This window comes from Lathyrus oleraceus, chromosome 3 (assembly GCF_024323335.1).
Source record: "Lathyrus oleraceus cultivar Zhongwan6 chromosome 3, CAAS_Psat_ZW6_1.0, whole genome shotgun sequence".
Lineage (NCBI taxonomy): Eukaryota > Viridiplantae > Streptophyta > Magnoliopsida > Fabales > Fabaceae > Lathyrus > Lathyrus oleraceus.
Genome location: NC_066581.1, coordinates 46,699,820 through 46,711,542, shown reverse-complemented (window position 1 = coordinate 46,711,542; position 11,723 = coordinate 46,699,820).

Sequence of the window (11,723 nt, the reverse complement as noted above, 5' to 3'; positions counted from 1 at the left end):
TATCCCAAAAGAGGGAAAGGAAACGCTCAGAGTAAACCTGGAAAGAACATGGTCTCGCGACCAAAGAGAATGGGATCGGGAGTCGGTTATGCGAAGGGAAGGTATTAGCACCCCTATGCATCCGTCGTACTCGACGGGATCCACGCACAATAGAAAGGAAAATGGTTGCTAAAACACTGCTCACACACACACACTGGCTGAAAGAGACACAAGAAAACAAACTGAAACTGACTCGGCAGGATATCGCATCCTGGGCCTACTTAGTCTATCAGGCATAGACATCAGAGTCAAAGTAGTTCGGACTGGGGAAACGACACATGCTCGCTAGGATGTCGCATCCTATGCATACGTATCTCCTTTGGACGAAGGAGAATCAGAGCATTCGTAGCTCGGCTAACACGCACACAAACCAACACAGGCAAAGGCAAACATGGAGCCTGAATGCCAATTATTGGACTTACATCAGCATCCGAACCAAAACACACACAAGAAGGCAAACGTGGAGTCTGAATGCCAATCACTGGACTTACATCAGCATCCGAACCGAACACACACAAAGAGTGTGGAGACACAAAGGTTAAAAAGAAAAGAAAAGGCGCCCGGAGAGATCGGCTCATCTCCTGCGTACGTACATCATCTGGTATGAGGATTAGGGCGACGTAGTTCCCCTACGGAGGGACACAGGACTAGCCTAACCAGATAACAGAGGGAGACACAACTAGGGAGACTACGACTCGAGCCTAGATGTTATCATGCAAATTCATCCCTAAGTTAAGGTTTCTAGCTAACTTGCACAGGAAGCAAGCCTATCCTAAACACGACTTGCACAGGAAGCAAGCCACACCTAACCTAACTTGCACAGGAAGCAAGCAAAACTAAACCTAACTTGCACAGGAAGCAAGCCAAACTAAATCTAACTTGCATAGGAAGCAAGCTAAAGCAAACACACAAAGACAAGTAGCACACACTATATGCAAGCAAAGAGCTCAAACAAGGTTAGGTTTTAGTCGAGGGGTCATATCAACCTCAACAAACAAACCACTGTAACTGGGTAGTGTTAGCTCTTAACCCTAACATTGAGAGTTAGGGTGAAGCTGATGAAAGGTGAGTGAAGATGAGACTTCACAGCTCTTATCCCTGGCCTGGGAGAGCTTAAGACAAGAATATGTGGGTTCAGAAAGGGGGAACCCTTCTACACATATGATACTGACTCCACTGTACAATTGTACAAGATCTTGGGTTGGTATCTGCAATGCATCAACACAGTAGTGTGAGCAAAGTAGATGACACACAGAATAGCAGGGGATGGGTTGCACATCCCTTGGGTTCTGCCAATTGCCTCTTCACTTAGGAGGTCTTTGAACAAGTGCAAGGACAAAAGTAAACAGTCACAAACATTGCCTCTTAAGGAGGACTTCAGACAGGTGCCTGGCCAAGTAACAGGCCAGGTCTTCCAGACTACATGAAGTAAGGAAGTTATACCTCAATGCAAATTTCTTATCAAGCAAAGCAAAGCAAAGTTCACAAGGAAATAATAGCAACTAAAGTACCTGAAATCAGTCAAGCACAGTTAGTATACCAGACACAAAGTTAAAATAAACAGCATAAGAATCAAACAGATAACACAGTGGCAGCACCATCTTTCATGTTATGACCCATCTGACCGGGTTGACCACCTGTGGCAGCACCAAAACCACCAGCATTGTTTACCACGCCCACAGTCGTTCTTTTTCCACCTTCCCTCGAACCACCAAGCCCCTGGTTGGAGACACCATCCAGGTTAACACCGCTATTGGCAGCTGAAGCCCGCTCGAGCTTCTCAACTTTGTCAGCCAATGCTTTCTGACCAACTGCAAAACCCTGCATGATGTTGATCAATTCGTTCATTTTGTCCTTCAGCTCGAGAACATATGCATTTGGGAGATCCATCAGCCTTGGAGTGTTGCGTCTGGTAAAATATCTATGAGGGCGTGTTAAGTGCAAAGGTACAACTCTACGAGCACGAGCAATGATTCCTGAAACAATCAAGCACGTTAGAACTGATACCTGCAAAACAAAAAACAAGTTATTATGATCATGCATGAATGCAGTGTTTATCCACATGAGGAACACTTTATCTCTCGATCCTGGCTTCATCGAGACAGATAATAATCCGGCAACAATATTCTGACATTCATCATTCGATTTCATCATACAGATCAGAGATATATGATTTAGCAAAATACTACCCAACCATGTGTGTGCTGTGGGAGTGCATACGGGAAAGCAAATAAAGCTTGAAGATCAATCACTGAATGAAAACAATCATCACATATCAAAAATGCGCATTAAGCGCCATAGTCATACATCAAAGCTGATACAATTCAAATACAATTCCCCGGAATCAGGAAGGAAATACAAGCAAGTGAATTCCGTCAACAGGCCTGACGGTAATCCACACAAATGAGAAAGGTCTATCCTGATGAAGGTCCCACAGAAGACCCTATATCATCAACCATCTTCGCAAACTCTGCGGCGAACCTGAGCTCGGTGTTCTCCTGCTGCAATCTCCCCACCTCCTTCTGGTGAATCTTCATCTGCCTGAAGTAATGATCTCTCTCAGCAATGTAGTGATCTCTCTCGGCGATGATCTTCATGTTCTCTGCTTCCTTGGTCTTCAGCTTTGTCTCCCACTCAGCGATGAGGACTCTGACTCTATCTTCCCTCTGATCTCTCACGATGATTTGCCTCCTCTTCTCATCTTCAATGACCTTTACAGCTCTGGCTAGCTTCTCCTTAGTGATGTCGTGCTCCTTTGTCGACGACGCTAGGGCTTGGCTGATCTTCCCATAGTAGGCAGTATCCATCTCAAAACGCTTTGCTTCCATGGCATGTCGCTTATCCTGATCTTCCATCCTTACTCTGATCTCCTAATTAGCCATCTGAATCCGAGCAACACTCATCTCCAATTCGGTTTTCTCTGCAAGCAACTGATCTCTGGCCCTCTTTATCTCGAGGAATTCTTCCATACTGACAGAAGAACGCGGACCCTCAATCAAAGGACATCCAGGATCGCCTCCCGGAAATGGTAGATGTGTGAGCTCTATTCTCTTCCGAAGCCAATCATCAAATGGAGGAAAAGATCGGCTATTACCCTTTCCATAAGGAACTTTACCCTTTCTCTGAATATCCCGCCATTCATCCAACACTTGCCTCAACTTGGCCTGATTGCCCTCAATTGGGAAGTAGAAGGACTCCTGAATCTCTCGCCCGAGAGGAGGACCCTCCACAGCAAACCCCATCTGCCTCCTAAGAAGCACCGGGTTGTAATTAATGCAACCCTGAACTCCTACAAGAGGTACATTGGGAAGACTCCCACAACTGCATATGAAATCTCGTCCGGCCATACCATTATGAGTCCAAGCTATATCCTTGGCCCGCAAACCCATCAATCTGAATGACCACTTGACAGTAGGATCAAGAAAAGCAAAGGCACCCTTGGAAGGCAAATACCCCATAAACCACTTATACAGCAGTTGAGCACAACATCTGATCAGTCCTCCACGCCGCTTCTCGTTCCGATTATGGACCGAGTAGTACACATCTCCAACCAAAGTAGGAATAGGGTTCCTCTATATAAACAACCTGATGGCATTATGGTCCACAAAGCTCTTCTGATTAGGAAACAAAATGGTCCCATAAATGCTCACAGCAATCAAGGCACAGACCGTCTTCCAATTACCCGCAACAGCATGTTCCTTGGCCTTAGCTTCCAAGAAACTCAAATGAAAACCAGGTAACTTGCCCTTCTCTTTCAAATCCTCCTTGATCATCTCCGGGCTCAAATAAAGAGCACGAGAAATCTCCATAACATCAGGCTCCACCTTAGTGGCATAGAAAGGAATCTGATCCCAGATCTGAATACCCAAGATGCTAGCATAATCCTCCATCAGAGGTCCCAACAAATAATCTGGGAAGACGAAACATCTCAAACCCGGATCATAGAACTGAAGAAGAGTATGAATGGCGCTCCTGTCGCTGTCTGTGAGTCTGAAAACCATCTTCAGAATACCACCGTATGACTCTTTGAACATCCCCACATGGTCGGGCATAATCGATGCTATCATATCTTTCAGCACACCGATCTCTGGGTCGAAGAAACTGTAGACAACATCGTCCTTCAACCCGGTCCTCATATCTGAGCAAAGAAGTCTCTCAACCAGGATCTCGATCAGAAATGTCCCTGCATATGGATAAACATGTGTTAGATGCAGATAAATGCAAAATGCGATGATGCTGATGAATGAATGCAATGCATAGTGCCATCCTCCAAGTCATCTGAACATCTGTTGCGCTGAAGCCTGATCTCTGAACTGATCACAACCATCTGAAGGAATATGTAACCACAAATCCAACTCAGGGTTCCGAAATAAACGGAACTGAAAGATACATCACCATCATCACCAGACAATCTCTGAGCAGATATCCACAAGAACCTCTGAATCGGCCCGGGGAATCCTGAAATAAACGGATCCCCACTGATAAATAACACGGACAGAACTCCGGCGTCTCAGGAATAAATGTCCATAAATCCGACTTATAAATATGACTCTGATCAACGGAACCAAAAGTCACCATCAAAATCACCATCTGATCATGCATCTGTAAGAATCACCCTCCCCTCACAGGTAAATTCTAATTAGGTCATCCTAAGGCGGATAATGGTCTCGACAATCGGGCAAAGATACTCAACGGGTTTGCTCTTTCGGGTGTGCCGTTGTAGCTCTCTTAAGATCGTCTAAACCAAAGATCCGGGAAAGAACGGTCACCGAAGTCAATAGTTCAGATGAAGTAACTCAACCAAAGTGGATACTCCACAAAGGAAAAGCTCCCTCAAAAGAACCTCGTCCGGCTTGTGGTACATCACGTTGCCAAACACATGTTGACCTAACATGAAGGAGGTAACATGAGACCACACTAATCCTAGGTGTATACTCGGGCCTGGGATTTAGCCCCACTCAGAACACCCACCCCAAATCGGAGGAACCACCTGTACAGAAGACAACACAATGATAGTATGATGCATGCAAATATTTATGCAAATATATACACAACAGAATAATCATAAATGCAATAAATAGAGCGGCACAAGCAACCTAAACCCTATCCTAGAGAGCGCTAGGAGAGACTCGCTTAGGGAAGATGGACCAGCAATAGGTCAACTTCTTATAGTCCCCAGTAGAGTCGCCAGCTGTCGCATCCGCGAAACACAACCGGCGGGAAAAAGCAAAAATAGACAGAGCCGCCACCGTGCGTTATTTATCCCAAAGAGGGAAAGGAAACGCTCGAAGTAAACCTGGAAAAGACATGGTCTCGCGACCAAAGAGAATGGGATCGGCAGTCGGTTATGCGAAGGGAAGGTATTAGCACCCCTACGCATCCGTCGTACTCGACGGGATCCACGCTCAAAAAGATAGGAAAAGGTTGCTAAAACAAACATCACACACACACACTGAAGACAACACAGGTGGAGGAAGAGGGTAGAGGGCTCGCTAGGACATCGCATCCTATGCCTACGTATCTCATCTGGAATGAGAATCAGAGCTGCCGTAGTTCGGCTCACGCACGCCGAAACAAAACACACGCACACAGGCAAACATGGAAACCGAATGCCAATCGCTGGACTTACATCAGCCTCCGAACCAACAAACACACCAATAGGATACGGACAACCAATCGCTGGTCTTACATCCATATCCTGACACACAAGAGGGTTAACAAACAAACAAGTTACTAAGGAGTCAGGCACTCGAGCCTAGTAACTGTCAAGCAAACACACACAAAAAGAAAAAGAGGGTGCCCGGAGAGATCTCGTGCGACCTCCTGCCTACGTACCTCATCTGGTATGAGGATCAGGGCAACGTAGTTCCCCTGAACGGGAAAGAAATTCTAACCTAACCAGAGACTGGGAAATGACCAACTAGAAGGGAGCTGGACTCGAGCCTAATAGTTATCATGCAAATTCACCATGGTCCTAGGTTAAGGTTTCTAGCTAACTTGCACAGGCAACAAGCTAAACCTAAACAACACAAGCAATCAAAGCAAACAATCACAAATAGCACACACTATATACAGATAAAGTGGGCCCACACAAGGGTTAGGCTGCAAAAGCAAGCCAACTGTATCAGGTGATGTTAGCTCTTAACCCTAACATTGAGAGTTAGGGTGAAGCAGATGAAATGGGAGTGAGGGGTGTGCCTCACAGCTCTTATCCCTGGCCTGGGAGAGCTTTTAGACAAAGGAAGTGTGGGTTTAGAAAGTGGGAACCCTTCTACACTTATGACTGACCCAACAGAGATCTTGGGTTAATATCTTCAAGGCATCAACATGTGATGTGAGCCAAGGGATGACTCGACTGAATAGCAGGAGATGGATTGCACATCTCTTGTGTCTCCCAATTGCCTTATCAAAGGTCTTTTCCTACTTGGGGACAAAGATGAACAGGCACAAGCATTGCCTCTTAAGGAGGACTTCAGACAGGTGTCTGGCCAAGTAACAGGCCAGGTCTTCCAGACTACATGGAGTTAGTGATGCTATACCTCAATTGGTTAAGCAACCAAGCAACAGCAAAAGCAAGTTCACAATGAACTATAGCAACTAATGTACCTGAAATCAATCTAACATAATCAGTACACAGCTCAAACAGTCAAACAGATAAGCTAATGGTCAACAATCAACTGTACATAAACAGACAAACAAGCAAAGCAATGCACAAAGGTGCAATCCACAAGGCCTAAGTACAAGTCTCAAAGCCTACAAAACAAGCTCAAGGTTAGTCATAAACAAGCAATGGACCAACTCCAGTTGAGTGCACATCATCAAGTATAAGCAATTGTGCTCTTTGACCTGAAACAAAGCTCAAACATTAAGCACTAACCACTAGGACAAGGCCTAGGGTCAAAATGGGAGAAATAAACCAAAACAGAACATGAAAATTATCAAAAATCAAGTTCAGTCAAATAAGAAACAAATCCAAGTGGTCTCATATCCATATCATCAACAAATTTAATTTCATAAGGCAAAGAGCACAAAGCATGCAAGTTAGAACCTCATAGAACCAAACAGAATGATCCAATCCAAACTAACTCAAAAATAATTCAATAAATCCCAAGAAAAATCATGGCTAAACAACACTCATTACATGATCATCATACCAAAATTCAGGTCATTTGGACAAGTGGAAGCATGTCAAATAAAATCCATAAGACAAGGCAAGGCAAAACAAGCTCATACAAGGCACAAAATCATGCATCAACTTCAAGCAAGCACAAAACAGAATTGGCACAAGATAAATGCATCAAACCAAAGCCATCGCAAACTTCAAGGTGTCTAGAATCACTCCACAAAATTTCAAGTTCATGTGATACATATCAAGAATTTCACAAATCATATAAGATCATGACTCACAAAAAGACCACAAATGGTCAAACAGAAAAGAAATTTTCAAACATATTGGAAATGCACTCAAAAAATCCACAAAAATTCAAAGTCAAACTTAACATCCAGAAGAATCCACATGCAAAAAATCAGACTATTTGGCATTCAATAGGCATGGTAAAGAAATTCCACAAATTGGACAAGAAATGGTGTGACACACATTGTCACACCTCCAAATGATCAGCTCATAACTCACAAACCAGAAATACAAAAATAGCAAACTCAAGGCCAAAATGTCACTTAGGATCTCTGGTTTATGCATGCAAATTTTCAGCTCCATTGGATCAAGCATCATGATTTCACAAAAGGAATGGCAAGCAATGTGCCATGAATGACATGCAAGAACAAACCCTAGGCAATTTTTAAATCCAACCGTGCATAATTTTTGTAAAAATCACCATAAAATACTAGAGATCATAAGGAACACGACACAAAAAATCTCACGTGAATTGGATCAATAGTTTAGGAGTTATTAATTTTTAAGTGTGGAGAAAAATTAAAAATGCATGAATGAGGTATGGTGAAATATGTGTAGCATAATGAAAAAAATGCAAAAGCCAAAAGTGAGAAATGCTTGGAGCCGGAATCGAACCGTGCTCGAATTCAAATCCAGCGCTCACTTAATGAAACGCGCCGTTTCATTAAGTGAGGTGGCACGGTATGGTTGGCTGCATGGCACACAAACAACAAAAACATGCAAAACATGAACTCAGCAAGATCTAACGCGTTTCTGGGAAAAGAAAGCTAGGGTTCTTCGCATTCATACGTGTTCATCATCATGATGATCCAACATGCACAGAAAATCACAAACAATACACCATTCGGTTCATCTCTTAACCTACATCATCAATCCAGCATCTATTGCCTCTAATTCTTACTAACATGGAAGGATCGATCAAAATAAGATTCACATGCCAAACTTCAAATCCACATATCTTTCTTAATTCTTGATGAAAATCAATTCCACAAAGCTCAGGCTACTCTACAATCAAAGATCTACAAGAAGCATATCCTAATTTCAACAATTGCAAGGATCGAATTCTAACCTTCAAAGGATTGCAGATCTGGATTCGAGATTTTCTAGCCTTGTAATGGTGAAACAGAAACTCCTTAATGCTCAGGTAGATGAATGTATGAAGATCCAATGCTCAATTATGCTTGAAGTAGCTCAAATCAACAGCTGCCATTGATGAAGCTTGATGCAACAGTCCACGATTCTGCTCAACAGTGACGAATTCTGGCTTCAATTCAACTCCAAAGTGCTTGTGAATGATGGATCTATGAAGAACTAGGCAAGGTTTTTTTGGAGAATTTGGATGAAAAGTTGAGAGAAAAAGTTTGTGCAATTTTGTGTTTGGATCTAGATCTGGAAAATTATGAGATGTTAATCCAAATTCTGTTAGCATTATCAATATATATGATGGATTAATGAAGATGCTAATCACAATTAGCCAAATGCATTGGTAATTAGTGAAATGAGTGTTTTTTGCTAAATTGGTCAACCCACCCTCATGTGCATGGAAACAATGCTACAGTACACGAGATTTCAGCTAAACACACTCCAAATGTGGTTTAAGACCAAGTGCAAGTGATTGGAAGTGTGGAAAATGCATATTTTCCAACTTCAACTTTTCCCACCAAAATTCAAATTCAAATCAAGTGAAAAATCCAATATTTTTGTGATGAGATTTGATGAATGGTAATGCATGATTATGATAGAGCATGTTGAAACAAGATTGTAGCAAAAAACCCCACTCCATTTGGCCTTGTGGTGTGAAAGTTATCCAAGTTTGAAGTTCAAAATCCATTGACAATGATTGATCCATAATTCCTCAACCACACATGAGAAATTCATGTTATTGGACTTTTTGGAAAGGTGAGAGCAAGATCTTCAACTTTCATGTTGGACAAAATTTCATTTGAAGCATTTTTGGACATGTAATTTTAAGGAGAAGACCTTTCCATTTTTGGCAATTTTGAATTACAAGTCACTTTCTATTTCTGGAAAGTTTTCATCTGACTTTATTTTCTTCAATGTTGATCTTTGAAATGTCAAATGAAACTTGTTTGGACATGAATGAAGTGTATCCAACCCTCTCCCACCTCCAAATCCATCAGTTGACTTCTGGTTGACTTTTTCAATTGATAGATGAATTTCAGCTTGACTGTTGAGCTTGAGCCTCAATCTCCTGATGAAATGGCTCCACAATGGAACCCTAGCTTCCACAAGCTCAATGAAACCACGGAATGATCCCTTATCTCAATGAAGACCTCATCTCCTTATTAAGCCCTGATTGGCACAATTCAGATGATTAGGGTTGACCAGAGGTCAAAACCCTAATCCCAAGAAATCTGATCAAGCAATGAATCTCTTGGTAATGATAAAACCATGATGATGATGATGTACCATTTCAACCAACATAATGATCAATCTTCTTGAAGAACTAGGAAACCCCAATTTGAAGCACAGACCCTCATATGATTAGTGATCAATCCATGAAACCCTCAGGCTTGAATATCTTAACCTCCTTATCTTCTGACCAAGACTTAGGAGGACGACTTGTTCAATGTAGCCACATGATATGCAAAGATGCAATGAATAATGTCCTAAAAATGAAATGCAATATGCTAAGCTAGTCCCAAGAGAGGAGGGCAAATTTTGAGGTGTTACACTCAGATAGGTATGACTACTACATTAGTCCACTTACGATTGCTTAACATAGCGCTAAATTGCCTTAGGGAACACTAACACTAACTACTAACACTAACTTTAATTCAAGCATTTAATTCTTGCAATTTACTTTAATGCAATTTAATTTCTTGTTCATTTATTAATATTGCCTTTTCCCTTTGCTCACTTGAGCTCATATTTTATGTTTATGCTATTTTTCTTTTTGCTCACTTGAGCTCATTATTGTGAATAAATATATATTGCTGCTTTGTGCTTGTTTTGTGATTGTTTGTGGGAACCTAATGCAAAAAAGAGAAAGGACTTAGAATTAGGACCTTACCTATGCTTAATGGAGTTCAAGAGCAACTAGGCCTCATGCCTTTAGAATGCTAAACTTGTTGAAGAGCAACTAGGCCTCATGCCTTTAGAATGCTAAATCTTGAAAGTTGACTTGAAAGGACCCCTAATCTGAACTCATTCTTTGTCCATTCCTCTTATTGCATTGTGAACTTTTTGATTGTTTGCTCTTGTGTGATAGGGATTTCAAACTTGAGATAGTAAGAAGGACCATTGTCATGAATAGCCAAGCGAAGAGGGACAAGCCAAATGGAGATCCTAGGAGCTTGAATGTTTAATTATTTTGATTGCTTGTTGCTTCCTAAGTCCAAAGGGAAGGAGCATCTTGAATCATCTTTATGATCTCAAGAAAGGAACTCCAAGGGTTTTATCTCTTCTATCATCTTTGCATGTTTAGGACTAGCCCTTCTCTTCTTCTCTCCACTCTAACCCAAGCCAAATTCATTTTGTGCAAACATTGACATTGTTTTCAAACTAGAAACCTAGGCCATATGCCTTTGATTTTTCAAACTCTTTTCACTAATATTCATTGTAAATGAACCTTAAGTCAACTTCGACTTCATTTTGTGAATACTCTTAACTTGTAAATACAACTCACTTCAAGTTGTTTTTGTGCTTCCAACGGCCACCTTTGTTAAAACATTTCATAAACATTAGCCATAGGTTTGAGTTATCATAATGGTTGATGTAAACCTCACCTTATCCTTAGTGATTGGACTATAAGTCTTCCATACTTATTATAGGGTGGATCCCTCACTAGTATGTTGAAGCTCTCCTCACATGGTGGATTGTTGGTTTAGATTGAGTTTTCTCCCTTTGATAACAAAAGACCTTAAGGCTTTTGACAAATCAATTCATCAATCTTTTGAGATTTTTACCCCGAACTACGAGGTTTTGATCCTACCTTTGTGATGGTACGTAGGCAATGGGTTTATCCATTCAAATAACAAAATTGTAAATAATTTGTATATTCTTTTCTCATCTCCCTAATCATGTTTGCACAAACCTTTTCACAAATACCAACCTACAATACATATTTGCAAAAAGGGCTCCCTTAGAGTACTAAGGATATTTTGGGTGCTTAAAACCTTCCCATTGCATAACCAACCCCCTTACCCAGATCTCTGACTTTTTTATTAGTTTTTGATTTGATAAAACTTTTTACTTGGTTTTTGTTCGCTTTCTAACATTTCCTTTGGATAAATAGAAGTGTGGTGGC